At 36.3% G+C, this 15,453-nt stretch overlaps 1 long non-coding RNA gene across 1 annotated transcript in view; it reads right to left on the minus strand.

Annotated features, from left to right (window-relative positions):
- Positions 1-15,453, minus strand: part of LOC123000648 (uncharacterized) — a 101,012-nt gene that overhangs the window by 28,379 nt on the left and 57,180 nt on the right. The window contains exons 5-6 of the long non-coding RNA XR_008961539.1: positions 1,083-1,203; positions 248-466 (exon numbers count right to left, since the gene is read on the minus strand). This is a non-coding gene — a long non-coding RNA (uncharacterized LOC123000648). The remainder of the gene's footprint in view (positions 1-247; positions 467-1,082; positions 1,204-15,453) is intronic.

Here is a 15,453-nt window from a genome sequence, read left to right on the forward strand (position 1 = left end):
AATTTAATATTATTCAGTATCACTTGACAAAACTAAATAGTAATCTCCTATTTCCCTCCGGTTTTTAATAAGACCAGACCTCAATTTACAGTATTGATTTATTTTAAAAATAAAAATAGCAATCTCTCTTTATTTTCTAGTTCCCAATGGTAAAATCTCACAATCTCCAATTAACATTGATTCATTTTAAGCAAAAATAGTAGCAACTTTTTACTTTCTTACCCATTCCCAAAATGTATAATGTTACCTTGGTGCTTCTTCTACCCCAAATCAGATAGCTGAAGCTCTTTAAAAATCCAGCATGAGGGGCACCTGGGTGGCTGTTAAGTCAGTTAAGCATCTGCCTTCCACTCGGGTCATGATCCTGAGGTTCTGGGATCGAGTCCCGCGTGGGGCTCTCTGCTCAGCAGGGAGTCTTCTTCTTCCCCTCCCTCTGCCTGCTGGTCCCTCTGCTTGTGCTCTCTCTCTGTCAAATAAATAAAATCTTTAAAAAAATAAAAATAAAAATCTAGCATGATAGATACCATCAAAATGGGTAAACACTGCAATCCTGATTTTCAAAATTCTTTTCTAGTAATGACTCTAATTTTCTTTGTAGAGCTTGAACTATGATACTTCCAGGTAGTCAGCTCCTGTAGTTTCTGATTTTTTCACCTAGACCTAAGTGCATTAAAACACAAAATCATGACAGTACAACCTCAGAGGTTGGGGACACAGAATATAAAGCATCAGGATTAAAAAGTAAAAAGACAGACATCTTGGGACACTGGGTGGCTCAGTCGGTTAAGTGTCCACTTCTTGATCTCTACTCAGGTCTTAATCTCAGGGTCATGAGTTCAAATCACATATTGGGCTCCATGCTGGGCACAGAGCCTACTTTAAAAAATTAAAAAAAAAAAAAAAAGAGAGCAGATATCTGGATGTTTGGGAGAATATATAAGTCATCAAAAGATGGGTTTGTTTTTTATTTATCATAGAGATATTTGAAGTTAGAGTTTTATATGAGTTACAGATAGAAGGGACCATGAAGTTCATACAGTCCTATTCTTTAAAAAAAAAAAAAAAAAAAAAAGATTACCAACCTAGTTTTGTGGCTAAGAGTTCACACTCTGGAATTTGATGACCAGGGTTCAAATCCTGACTCCATCAACTTCCATTCTATGAAGTGGATCCAGTAGACTATCTTCTATATAGCTCTATCTTCTATAAAACAGGGTAATAATGAAATTTACCTCCTTAGTTTTGTGAAGATTAAACAAAATTATATAAATATATGTTTGGGAGGAACGCTCAGAAAGAACCTATCTTTTAGTAAATGCTTGATAAATACTAGATTTTTTTAAAATATGGATTAAGAAGTTAAGGCCAGGGAGGTTATGTGACTTAGCCAGTATGACAACACAGGGAGCACTGGAATTCCTGGTCCTCCTACTGTACACCAGGGACTGGACTTTGCCATTTTCTTTCTTACAAATGTTTTGATCCACTAAATGTTTTGATCTGTATAAACATTAGCTTAGCTATAAATATTGCTTAGCATTAAAGCAACAGCTGAGACAAATGCAAGTGCTTTTCTCAAGAATAAAAAAAGAGACTTCCACAGGTACGGATGCAACTTGCATAGAGTCTTCTAATTGAAGGCACTTCTGTAATACTACTCACATTTTCATAGCTATTTATGGTGACTTTGCTGTTGTTCCCAAAGAGTTGTTACTGCCCATGAGAAGCAGGATTAGTACTTTCCCTACTTACAAACATGGAAGCTGAAGAAGAGAGTTGATCACAGAAACCAATCTCCCTATAAGTCTGAACATTTATGAAATGACAAGAAGATTTAGCGAGATTTAACAACTTCTTCCAGGAAATGTGAACACTTAAATTTTTATTTCTTCTGTATTTAGGACTAACTCTAAGAAAAAAAGACCAATTCGTATGTCACAAAAGATCAAATGAAGCCATCCTTATAGTTACAATTTACCTCTTTCAAAAAATGATGACTTGCCATCTTCTTGAAATAGAAAAGGAGAAATGCCAAAGACAGTGCTAGAGTAAATCATCTTTATTGACTTCACTTCTAATAACAAATAAATTGGATTTGAAAGTGATTTTTCAACATGGCATAACATGAGAACTTCTGATAATGTTGGAATAAATTCATCTTAAATACAATTAAAAAGAAAATGTAAAAGGAAAGAAATTGTTCCAGGTTAACACACCAAGGTTGAGATTGGGTGGTCATGAAGGAGGTAAAATAAGCATCAGGAGAGGAAGAACTCAAGTTGGGATCTATGGCTCTGGTTCTGTTTAATAAGCATGTGCACCTTTGCAAAAGTATTTAATCCCTCTTAGCCTTTAGCGTCCCCATCTGTAAATCTCTATCAGAGTTGTTTTGGGATAAATACTTCTATATAATAAAAGTCTTGAAAATTAAAAAAAAAAAGATCAAATGAAGCCAAACAAGTCTTCTAGAATGAATTTGAGACAGAAAATAATTCCATTATCACCACCAGAGTAACATACCCTGGTTTAATAATAATTTTTTTAAATCTTAGGCCATCTGATACACTAAAGAAATACAAATCAGCTATATTTTGTTTTAATTTGGGGATGGAAGGAAAAGGGACTATAAGCTCACCCAACTTTTGATAGTTTAAAAGAGGATTTTAAAACCTTTCATAGGCAAGTGCTCAAAGATGTATGAACCAGGGTATCCGTTACAATGTTGTTTGTATAATGTATAAAGTAGACAACAGGGGTGCATGGGTGGCTCAGTCGGTTAAGCACCTGCCTTCGGCTCAGGTCATGATCCTGGAGTTCTGGGATCGAGTCCCACATTGGGCTCCCTGCTCATTGGGAAATCTGCTTCTCCTCTCTCTGCCCCTCCCTGCCACTTGTTCTCTCTCTCTCAATCTCTCTCTTGCTCTCTCTCTCTCAAATAAATAAATAAAATATTTTAAAAAATATTAAAAGTAAAAATAAACAAATAAATAATTAGACAATAATTTAAATACCCAATAAGAGGAGGACAAAGTAAATAAATTACGGCATATCACTACTGTGGAATATTATACAACCATCAACACTGATGATTAGGCATATGTCCATCATGTAAAAATGTTATATTAATAAGAAAAAAAGCAGTTATAAATAGTAATTTGTTATGGTCCCATTCTGATAAAAATCTAAGTGAAAATCATGTATCCTATGCATGGAAACACATAGAAAGGAAAGGTTGGAAAAACCACACCAAAATAATAATAAGGTTTATTTCTGGGTAGTAGAATTATTTTCTTTTTTATATTTTCTAACTGTTTAATATGTTTCACTTGCTAAAAAAGTAATAAAGTCTGGGACACCTGGGTGGCTCAGTTGATTATGCATCTGCTTTCCACTCAGTCCCGTATGGGGCTCCTTGCTCAGCTGGGAGCCTGCTTCTCCCTCAACCTGTGGCTCCCCCTGCTTGTGCTCTCTCTCTCTCTCTCTGACAAATAAATAAGTAAATAAAATCTTTTTAAAAAATAAATAAATAAAATCAGAAGCAGAACTAAGACCAAAACACAAAGGCTCAGAATTTCAATTCCCATTACTAAAGTTCATTAATTCAATAAATAGTGATTATGCAGCTAAAATTTAAGGAGCATAAGGATAAGTCATGAACATATCTACTCTCAGAGACCACAGTTACTAAGAGATAAAGAATCTACTTGAATTAAAAAAGAGATAATGCCACAGAAAGGTATGTATGAAGGAAAGGTTTCTTTTTACTCAGGGACTTAAGAAAGTATTATTAAACAATAAAAACAAAAAACCACAACAGAGGTTTGATATTGGAAAGTTGACTTTGTATGGTTATATGATGTGTGCTACCTTAGAAAAATGAACTCTGTATAGTTCTGGGTGAAAAAAAGCAAGTTTCAAAATTATATGTATGCTTAATAAACACATATACCTCAGAAATGTGCATGCCAAAATGTTAAAATGGTCATCTCCAGATAGGGGAATTACAGGTGTTTTGTCTTTTTCAATCATTTTGCTATCTATCATGTCCTGTTTTACCACAATAAACCAAAAGGGCGTATTACAATCAATAAAGGGGAAAAACTTGCCCATGGTGACCAAATAAAATCTTGCATCATGCCATGATTAGTGCAGACTATGAAGGAACTAATGCTGACAAGTGATAGATTGTGACCAGGATATAGGACTTGCCACCTTTTCTTATATACCCGACTCTGACCTTTTCCATCTGACAACATTGAATGAGTGGTACAAAATTATCATCTCTATTTTGGTGTAACATTCAGAGAACTAAGCAGATGCCTACAGACTGAAAAAAGGACCAAAATAACCACAATTCTTGAGTGTGTTTATGATTATATGACCAGGAATCATCAGTAGGACTTCACAAAGAACTGGTCGCGTCTGGGTACTATATAGTCAGCTTCTTACATAGCAAAGTAGCAGGCCTGGTAGATCACAGAACTTAAGTTGATGAAAACCTAGCTTGACTTTAGGAAGGCTTTAGATCCTGTCCTATAAGACATCCTGGGAAAATATGAACAGGAGCAGACAACTCTTCACCAGCTAACTACAGCCTGATGGGGAAGCAGTAGCTAAAGTGCTCGAATTTAGGATATCACAAATAGTGTTTTGTAACATCAAACTGAACAACAAAGAGATGCCAAAAATGGTGTTAGGAAGGGAAAACAACACGTTAAGACGAAACAGTATAAATAACCAGAAATAAAATTCAGAATTAAACTTAGTAAGAAAAATGTGCTCCAAAGACACCTTGATTGTGGGAGATAAAGAATTAGAAATGATTTGGGTAGAAACCTGACTTACCAATAGGCATTGTGATAACAGTTAGAACAGTGTTCTGACATGGCTGTGGAATCAGGGCTGTAACATACAAATACACGTGGTACACACCCACATCAGCATTTACCACACGATGTTGTCATTATTTGTTGGCAAGTCTTGCTCTCCCTCAAGTTTTTTTGTTTTGTTTTGTTTTTTTTCTTTGCTGTATTCCCAGCACCTATCAGAGCCTGGCAAGAGGAGCCTTTCAATAAATCCTTAAGAATGAATGAGATCATCCTCCATCTTCCTCAGGATACCCCAATAAAGCACTAAGCTCGCTCTTGGAATTCTATATTTAAAGATGGATATGAATAATTTTCTGACCATTCAGGGGAGAACTTAGAAATGCTGAGAAGTCAGTAAATAAGAACAGGATTATCAGTTTATAGAACTGGATTCTTCAACTTACGAAAGAGAAAGCTGGGGTGTATTAGTTACAACGCTCAAATTCTGAAGAAATCTGACAAAGGAAACATCTTTTTCTACTAAAAATGTCCCCAAATGGGTAAGAAGCCCAGGTTAGAGAAATGGACCATTAAATATTGTAATGGAGACCAACAACAACAGCAACAACGACAAAATTAAAATACATTTTACTAAATGCTTCCACAAAAGAGCTGGCTCCTCAGCTGCAGTGATAAAGGTTATATGCTTGTCGATTAAGGAGCTGATCTCTCAAAAGCAAGCCCCTTCCAGAGCCAGAGCCCCAAAATTTCATGATAAATATGAATAATCAGACATCATCAGAAGCTTGGCCTGAAAATGCAAAACCCAATTTTATTTTTATGATATTTATGCTGAATGCATCATAGAGGTCTATATCAACAGAATATAAAACATACTGTGAATAGATAGGAAGTAGATTTCTGGAAAGTCCCATACTTATCTCTTCATGTATATTTGCATATATTTCTATGTTTTAAAAATTAGCTGCTTATTTAGTAATTCAGAATGCTCTAAATAAAACCTGATATCAAATATAATTATTTCAGTTTAAAAATGCATGACCTTGGGATGCCTGGGTGGCTCAGTTGGTTAAGCATTTGCCTTTGGCCTGGGTCATGATCCCAGGGTCCTGGGATCAAGTCCTGCATTGCGCTCCTTGCTCAGTGGGGTGCCTGCTTTTCCCTCTGCCTGCCACTCCCCCTGCTTGTGCTCGCTCTCTCTCTCTCTGATAAATAAAACCTTTAAAAAAAACGCATGACCTTTGTATCTAATGTGTTCAGTATACCCAGTGATATATGGTTGTAGTGAGAAATCGTGAGAAAACAACCCAACTCTTGTTGTTTTACCCGATGTATTTATTGAATATTGTTCTATTATTTGGCCATTGTTTTTATTTGTAATACATAACTATTCTAATAACCCATCTGCCACCATAATGAACCTTTGGATTTCTTCTCCTTTCCAAATAGCCATGAAAGGGTCCCCCAAACCTATTGATTTAGCACCAAATTTTAATAAGCCCAGAGACCCTCTCACTTTTCACATTGAGTAGAACAAGGTCAGATTGGGCATCTTCCAAATGTAAAGGCTTAATTGGACTAATTCTTTCATGATAATAATGTATATTTAAGATAGCCACTAAAAATTGTCAATGCTAATTTAGTAGATCAATTCCATTAAATGCTTTGAACTTTTCACCACTTGCTAATCTCATTTATTAAAGCTGCTGTTTTTGTTGAAAATCTGAAGCTATAACTTAATATCAAATTACAACAATTTCAGCCAGACTGAAGAAATATTTCTTTATATGTGAAATATAACCTTAAAGGATCTTTAGTTGTGTTCAGTTGTAAGATTCTAGCCGTCAGATTTCCTGCAACCAAAATGCAGAGAGATCCTACGAGTCTACTGGCAATCGGCACTATTATGAGAAGCATGTAGCAGTGTTTCTATTTGAGAAATACGTGTTTCTGGTGTCTAAAGCAAAGCTTTAACATCTGTGATTATTGATCATAGACCAACCTTCATGTAACTACATGGTTCGGATTTTTATACCAAACACCATGTCATTTAGGTAATAGTTCAATTGAGATCAATAAAAATGTCAAGATTTTGCTCAACATTCTGATGAACAACTTAAGCAATATAACTCATCAATGTAAAAATAATAATATATCTGTTAATTAGCTAAGGAAGAATTTGGAGAGAAGAGACGCCACGCCACGATCCCATAGCCAACCATGTGTAACATTTGTTTGGAACTAGACTTCCAAGGCTATTTTTATTCCCTGTGATTTACCACCAGTATCCTCTGGGTGATAGTGGAGGAAACAGATGCTGGGAATCTCTCTCAGCTCAGTTCCTGAGAGGAGAATTCTGACTCACAGCCCTGCCAGCTCCCTGCTTTGTACTCACATGCCGAGGTGGCGGAGTAAAACGTAAATGACTGCCTGATTTCCAGTCTCCCATTGCCAGTTTCCTCAAAGTTTCCACTTACGCATTTGACTCCTTTACCAACTTCGTTTGAAGTTCCATTCCCAAATCCTGAACGGCATGTTCCCAGGATACATTTAATTTTTTTTTAAATTCATTCAGTGGGGATTTTCCAACTGAAATAAAAAATAAATTGAAACTGGGGAGTGGGCCTTCTCTTTTGGAGAGGAGTTTTTCTTTCACTTTTGACTGGGAATACTGATTTCCACAGAGGGAAGATGCAGGGGAAAAAGAAATTGAAAAATATTCCCTGCCAAGCTCTAAGCACACTTTCTTGTGGAGAACCATAAACCTTACCAAAGTTTCCTGGACCCTGTTATTTATTGTGAACAGATTTGAACAAAAATAGATCTGCACCTATTTGGAGATTATATTTAAATTGTTAATAAAAAACAAATGTTTATTAAATTTCCACAAAGCTTAGAGCCTATTCTTTCTTAATGCATCTAAGCTAACGAGAATATAAGGGAGGAGGGGGGGATCTATGCAGTTTAAATACCTTTCGTAATGGATTTATAACAGAAGCACATTACAGATTGAGAGTTCAGTTTCACAAGGCAACAGTTTCTATTAAAACTACTATTTTATGGAGAAATTAAATTCACTGGTCAGTCTATGCTTTTACAAAGCTTTTTTAAAAAACCTATGTTATTTGAAATGATAGGACCTACATAGGTGACTTTTACAATTTAATTTTATGTAAACCAATGGGTTTCCTTATCAAGCACCACTGAATTACCTAAATGTTTACTTATTAATCCTGTTATTTAGTGTTTAATGACAGCCTAGAATAATTGACTTGGGCTATTTTTACATTAGGAAAACTTAGCGGTTATTATTGCATTTCAGATAGAATGAGTTTAAGCGGATGAATTAGGTCTCACAACATTACTTCAACAACTTCTGTTGGTGTGTCTATGTAACACTGAGGCCCCAAGTCAATTTACTAATCTAAGGGAAATCTGTCCATTTGGGGTGGGGGGGATTATTAGCATATAGATCAAGCAAATCACGTAAAGACTAAATCATTGCTTTTCCTTCATAAAGACATCTAACCACACTCAAGGTTACCACCATATGATTCTCTGTGGGAGATCCCACTGGTAGATTGGGCACAAAATCACTACCACCAAGTAAATATTTCTTCACACAAAAAAAAAAAAAAAAGAAAAAAGAAAAAATATATATACATATACTGTGCCAAATTAGTAACATTCTATTGGAAAATGAGGCAATTTGAATGAGGAAAGCTACTCTATGAAAAATTTGGTGAGATGCCCACACTGAGCAGAGAAACTTAAAATGCAAGAGATTCTCCAGTGGAAAATCCTCACAAACCGCTATACAACAAGCAAAAAGTCAACATAAAAATTTTGACACTTAAAAAAATTCACTTGCCAATGATATTTGTACAGACATTAAATGAAAACTGCACGCACACACACACGAAGAACATATATGATGCTGAAAACTCCTTTCATACCTGCAACAAATAATGGATGCTTAACAGTTTACACTCTTGGGCTCTGTGTATGTACAAAAACACGAAAATAACCAATTTGACCAGACATTTGAGCAAAGAAAGCCAGTCAAACATGTGGGTGATACAAACAACTATTTGGCCACCCAGACAAAGAGAGAAACTCACCACTTTACATACAAATGAAAAAAGACAGGGTCAGCAATATGCTTATGGTGAAACAGACAGGAGCAGGGGTAAAATTTTTTAATGATTACTTCAATTCTGGTATATGAATCACAAAACTAAAATCCTTCCAATATACTCAAATACAAATACAAATACAAATAATTTAAAAGTCCCAGTCTCAGCACCAACAGAGATAAAACATACTCTCATTTTAATGTATCCCTGATGCCGTCAAATGGCCTATTAAGTGTAATACTGAAGATCAATTCTATAGCATCTCAAGGGTTAAGTCCTGTGTTGTGAATAATTTTGAAAAAGTATTCTAGTAAGAATCAGGCTTAGGCTAGTTCAGCAAGAGGAACTGTTCCATAATGAGGCTTGGCCTGGCCCAGTCCCAGTAGAATTAATTTTGTGCCGTAGAACACCTAGATAAATTAGTTTTGCTTTAAATATTGAGTCCTAAAAGAGTTAAAAGAGGGAGAATATCAATCAATAATTTTTAGATTAACTACTTTGTATATGACAAAACAAAATTAACTTTGGCATTAAAACCCCTTCTTCTGGCATTTCAGATGAACCCCAAGTTTAAAATAAATAAATGGAGAGTTAAAAACCAACCAGACATGCGCATTTGTTTCTTCGTACAGAATACTAACTCATGGCTTGGTTTGTAAAAAGAAAAGATTACTCATGTATTTTGCAAATATAGTTCTTATTTTTAGTTATTAAAATAATCGTGCCTGAGAATTAAGACTTCTGGAAATATACAGAAATATATTTTGTAGGTTTTTTTTTTTTAATGGAAACACTGAAGCAGTTAAGCTTTAAAATTAAGTGGAAAAATAATATCTCAGTTAACAATGTTAGATTCTCCAAATTATATTTTAATTGATTAATTTCCCCCCACTTCTATCCATTATTTCCCTTTATAAAATTGATTTCTATGGAAATATTTGTGCAGAATTAAAATCATGTCTACAGATGGCAACAAATTTAAGCTAAAACTCCCTTGTGTCTTCATGGCTTTTTCTGGTTAAATGTCTACCAAAAGGTAAGTATAAGATTTATTTCCACGGGAGATGAAATCAGGCTTTTAACCTGGCCAATTGCCCATATAAACAATCTTCAATGTTATTTGGTCATCATTTGGTAATTAAAATGGCAAATCACAACCATGTTGAATTTACATCCATGTGCCAAAAAGTTATTTAGCAGATAACTAGAGATAGAGGAAATGTCTCTTTAACAGATTCTTTTAAGAATACATCTACAGGAAGCATCCAGCCTTCAAACAGTCGTAAAAAACAAGAAGCAGTTGAACAGTGGCACCCAGAGGTGAAAAGTATATTACTTCTAGAGATTTATATGGTTAACCATCGTCTGGTTTTCAGACATCCTTTTTTGTCACTTCCAGATTTTTTTACTAGTAATGTACCAGAAATCATTTTTTCTTAATGACATATTGAATACCATAATTTAATGAAGAAAAATAAATGTCTTCATTTTGAAAAAGTACTTTACTTCTGGATTACATTGCATATCCATTCCTCCCCCCCCACCCCCCGAAAACAATAAGCAAACCAACTGAACACCAGGCGAAATACTTTCCAGAATGGAATATAAAGGCCACTCATCTACTTCTAGCCTAACCAACATTATTAGCAAAAACATTTTTTAAGAAATAGCTCTGTTGACTGCTACACAATTTCCATATACCCCATATTGTGTTTTTTCCAAAAAACGTTTATTTGAACCCAAATTATAAGCCTGGGGAGATTTTAAGAATTTTCGATTGAACCCTCTAATTTTCATGACAGCAGAAGGTGGGGACAGAATAGGAACTGGGCAAGTACAAGCAAAGAGAAGGAGAGTACTGTTTTATTCCACAGGAACTTGAAAAATAACACAATCTATTTTGACCAAAATTAAAATGAACCTGCAATTTTTTAATTAAAGAAGCTACATACCTTTTAACCTGCTAACTAGCAGCTGCATGAAACATTTGACTAGTGCCGAGTTCCTAAACTAACTGCAGGAAAAAACACCTCCTCCTGAGTATAATCACCTTCGGGAGGCTCAAATAAACCTTAGCTCGTGGGGCCAGAGCAGGTCAGGTTTTTTTAAGAGCCTCAGAAGAAGAGTCTTATTTCTGCTCTTGAGCTGAAATGCACAGGTGTACTCAGCAGAGAAGGTGTTCCCGGCTGGTTATGCCTAAGCCATCACGGATTTTCATCTATTAACTGTATATCCATTACCTTTTGTCAGATGTTTTTCTTCAAGATTCCACTGCTTCTTTTTAATCACCTAAGAAGCAACACTGATGTGACAAGCTCCAGAATGAGGCTCATTCTTTCTGATCTGCATCTTAAGCCTAATGATGAGAAATGGGCTCCCATAAACTTGAAAGAGGCAGGGAAATGCTGCCAAAGTCATTATCCACTACCCTGAATTGGAAAGAAAAGATGTGTCCCTTTCTAGAAGAATATTAATAAAGTATAAAATAATTTTACAAAGGCCTCAGTGTTTCATCTGTGAAATAAAGGCCAGTGCCATTCAAAAGAAAAACAAAACACTTCATCTCCTACTATCTGAAATCTACATCAGATTAAATCCTGGAGTTTGCATCTCAAGCAGAGTGTTCAATTGTCTGATAGAAACGAGAGAGGATTATGCATGCATGAAAGCTAATATTAAGATCTCTCCCTTTTTCCTGTCCCTTTCCCCCTTCTCCACTAATAGCAGTGTCGTTGACTAAATCAATATTTTGGCATGAAGGGGTAGCTTCTATGTAGCGTCTAAGTCGCCGGCATGCAATTCGCCCGGGAACAGGCTGTGAACTGCAGATAAATGAATGCGTGGGTCTGCCTGCTGCCTGTGGCTGAGTCCCTTGCAGCGAAATTGCAGGCGTTCTCGGCCTCAAAACCACAACATCGTTGCCCATATTTGGTGATTCCATTACAGTAACCGTGTGAAGGAGCTTACAGCATTTTGGCTTACAGCATTTGGGGCAGATCTCTAGGAAGCTGCTGCACACGGATCTTATTGATCTCTCCAGCCATTCTTAGAAAATCCACCGCAGTTCCCAGGACCTGCGCCCCGCCGAGGCAAGATGCAGTGGTAGATCTGGGCGCCATCTAGTGGATTCCATGGATCTGGGGGAGTCGGCAAGAGATTGGGGAATTGCTAAAATTCTGGGAACAATCCCTACAACGTACTTGTAAAAAAATGTTTTGCCTCAAACGACAATCAAAGCAGTGGGGAAGGAGGCTTATCTAAAAGCAAAGGAAAAGAAGAATATATATCAACTCAAATGACTCTTAAAGGAATTTCACCACCGGTTTTTCAATATGAATTTTTAAGTCTCTGAAATGTCGAATGTGCTTCATTATTTATATATTTATTATGAGAAGGACAATATAAAAGTTTTTTTTGCCAAAATATTACCATTTTCTCTTTCCTATAAACTGCCAAAACGGATACTGTACAATTACATTTTACTTTACTTACATTTTACTTTAAGGGTTTATGATTCAGTAAGGCAATCCAAATGGAACTGAAACCTTTTCCTAACATCTAATAAATATACACATGTTAAAGATGCTGCTTATAAAACACTCCACCAACTATTTCTCCCTTCCTCACCCCAATACCATCTATTCCTAACATCTCCCAAAAGAGATGTTCTTTGCACACACATACCTTCTGGATGAAGGGCCTTCAACTTTCTTCTTGACCAAGTTATGTCAGTTACTCAGTATAAGAGCAAATTCAAAATACAGTTCCTGGAAAGCTGTACCCCTGGCTGATCCACGATAACTTTTTATTTGATGTTACCGATCATGTCTTTATTCTTTTTTTATCAAAGTATAATTGCCATACAATGTTATGTTAGCTTCAGGTGTACAACATAGTGATTCGACAATTCTGTTCATCACGCAGTGCTCACCACGATAAGTGTGCTCACCATCTGTCCCCATATGTTATTACAGGATTACTGACTGTATTCCCTATGCTGTTCTTTTTAAAATTTTTTTATTGAAATATAATTAACATACAATGTTACATTAGTTTCAGGTGTACAACATCCCAACATGTCTTATTTAATGTTGCCACTTGTCTGTGATTTCCTAATTGCTTATCTCCACAACCAGTACTTTTGTATGACCACAACCTCTACCACAGTCCAGGAGCCTATTAAATGTTGAATACTTAGCTATGACATTAAGTAGATGACTGTCTCTGTTAAGATCTGTTAATAAATACTCTGGTTATTCTACCCTTTCTGTTGGGCTAAATATATCAATAAGAACTAACTTTATCGAGCCTTACTAAAGCAGGTCTTATAAGTACTCATAGTTTTCTTACTGGATGCTTACAACAGCCGTATGAAGTAAGTACTACTACCATCCTTACCGTATAGTTCAGGAGAGTCGAGTCTGAAAGTTTAAGAAATTCACCCAGCTGACATGGGTAATAAGAGGTAGAGCAGGAATCTGATTTCAGCCTGTCTCCAGGGCCTGGACTCAGAACCACCATGCTACACTTTGTCTGCCTTCTATGTTGTTATTAAATAAATGATAAACTCTGATCTTATTACTGGTTGTATTATATTTCCATGATTCATGTTACACAAACTAAATAGTTATCATTTTATCCCATGTAAAACCAGTTATTTTAGATAGCTGCTAAAATTATTCAAGTTGTTCACATTTTTTACCATGTTTGTTCTTCAAAGAATGAGCTTACTATAATTAAAAGACTTGTACAGAGGAAGGAAAAGAAATTACTTTGCTGATCAAAGGACTGATGTAGGAAAATATGCAAGCTGACTGCATTTAGCTAAGATCGCAACAATGAAGTGGAAAAGCTAGGGGAAATGGGGGATCTGGTAATAACTCTTTGTTTTTTCAGTTCACCTGACCTCTTTAAACATTTTAATTTAGAAATGCTCCTCACAGTCCTCAGGCTTGGCCTCATGAGTAAGCAAATCAGGAACCCCACAGGAGCCACCTATGGGGTTTTATTTCGAGAAAAGTAGAAAGTGCTCCCAACCCCCTAAAATATTTAAAGATATTTAAAATTGCATTCTTAGAGCATCTTGCCTTTGACTTAACCGAAAAAGGGACAACATTGGTCATAATTGATCAAAACTGGAAATAGCCCACATGTCCCTAGACAATAAAACAGATAATATGGTAAATTCATACAATGAAATATTATTCAGCATTGAAAATGAATGCATTAATGCCATACACAACACAAAATATAATTTTTATAAACATTATATTTTTAAAAGTTTGTTTCATTTTTTTTAGTAAACTCTACCCCCAACATGGGGCTTGAACTCATGACCCCAAGATCAAAAGACACATGCTCTACCAACTGAGCCAATCAGGCACCCCAACACAAAATATAATTTTGAGCAAAAGAAGGAAGACACAGAAGAACACACACAATTCCACCTACATAAAGTGCCAAAACAGGCAAAAGTAAACCATTGTTTAGGGATGTATAACTCAGATTGGGAAACTGTGGAGAAATGTAAGGTAATAATGCCACCAAAGCTGGGCTAGGGGCTGCCTCTGAGAAAAGGAATAACAGGAAGGGAGATACAAACAATTTCTGGAGGCCTGGTGATGCTTCCTCAAACTGCACACTCATGTTATGTTCACTTTTCTGTTTGTATATTTCTCAATAAAAATGTAAAATAAGCACATCTAATGATCATTCCTAAAATGCATCAGGAAAAAGAACACATTTAGCTTTATCCATCATTTATGCAGATTTGCAAGGAGAGGAAAAAAGAGCAGGCATGAAGACTCTAAATTCTAGAAGGCAGTGGTTGGATTGTGAGCTCAAGAAGCAGACAGACCTGGATTTGAACTAGAGGACTGCTTCTTGCCAACTATGGGCCTGGGCTGGTGTATAAGCCTCTCAAACTCTGTGCTCTCTCCACTCTGAAATGAAGATCACAGTAGAGCCTCCATCACAGGGTCATTATGAGGCTCCCACAATGTACTGGCTTTCATTAATTGCCCTGTAAGTACTTTTATTTTTTCTTTCTCTAAGATTGGGGATAGAGGAGGAAATCATCACAGGGAGTAGAAAAGGAGAAAACTCAAGAGACTGCACTCACTATATTTCCTTTCCATTCATCACCGGGTGACTCCTCAACCCCCACCAGCTTCAAGAACCACTCACCTGAGACAGTTCTAATAAGATTCATCAGGGACCTTCTTGAAACCCAACAAACATCTTTTCTCGACATCACTGGACACTGTCCCTGAGCTGTCCTCTTCTCACCAAACCCCTGAAACTTGTCAGGCCCTTGTCATTTCCCTCCTGTCCTCCTACAGCTGCCTACCTGGTCCTCTCTATTGTGACCCCTCCCCAATACCTTCCCCACACTTTAGTCAGGGTGCTTTTCCTAATAAGTAGACTTTATCATGCCTCTCCCCTAGAGCCTTCCTTTGCACATCTATAATCCTCAGCCCTGAAGAACT

This window comes from Ursus arctos, unplaced genomic scaffold (genome assembly GCF_023065955.2).
Source record: "Ursus arctos isolate Adak ecotype North America unplaced genomic scaffold, UrsArc2.0 scaffold_1, whole genome shotgun sequence".
Classification (NCBI taxonomy): domain Eukaryota; kingdom Metazoa; phylum Chordata; class Mammalia; order Carnivora; family Ursidae; genus Ursus; species Ursus arctos.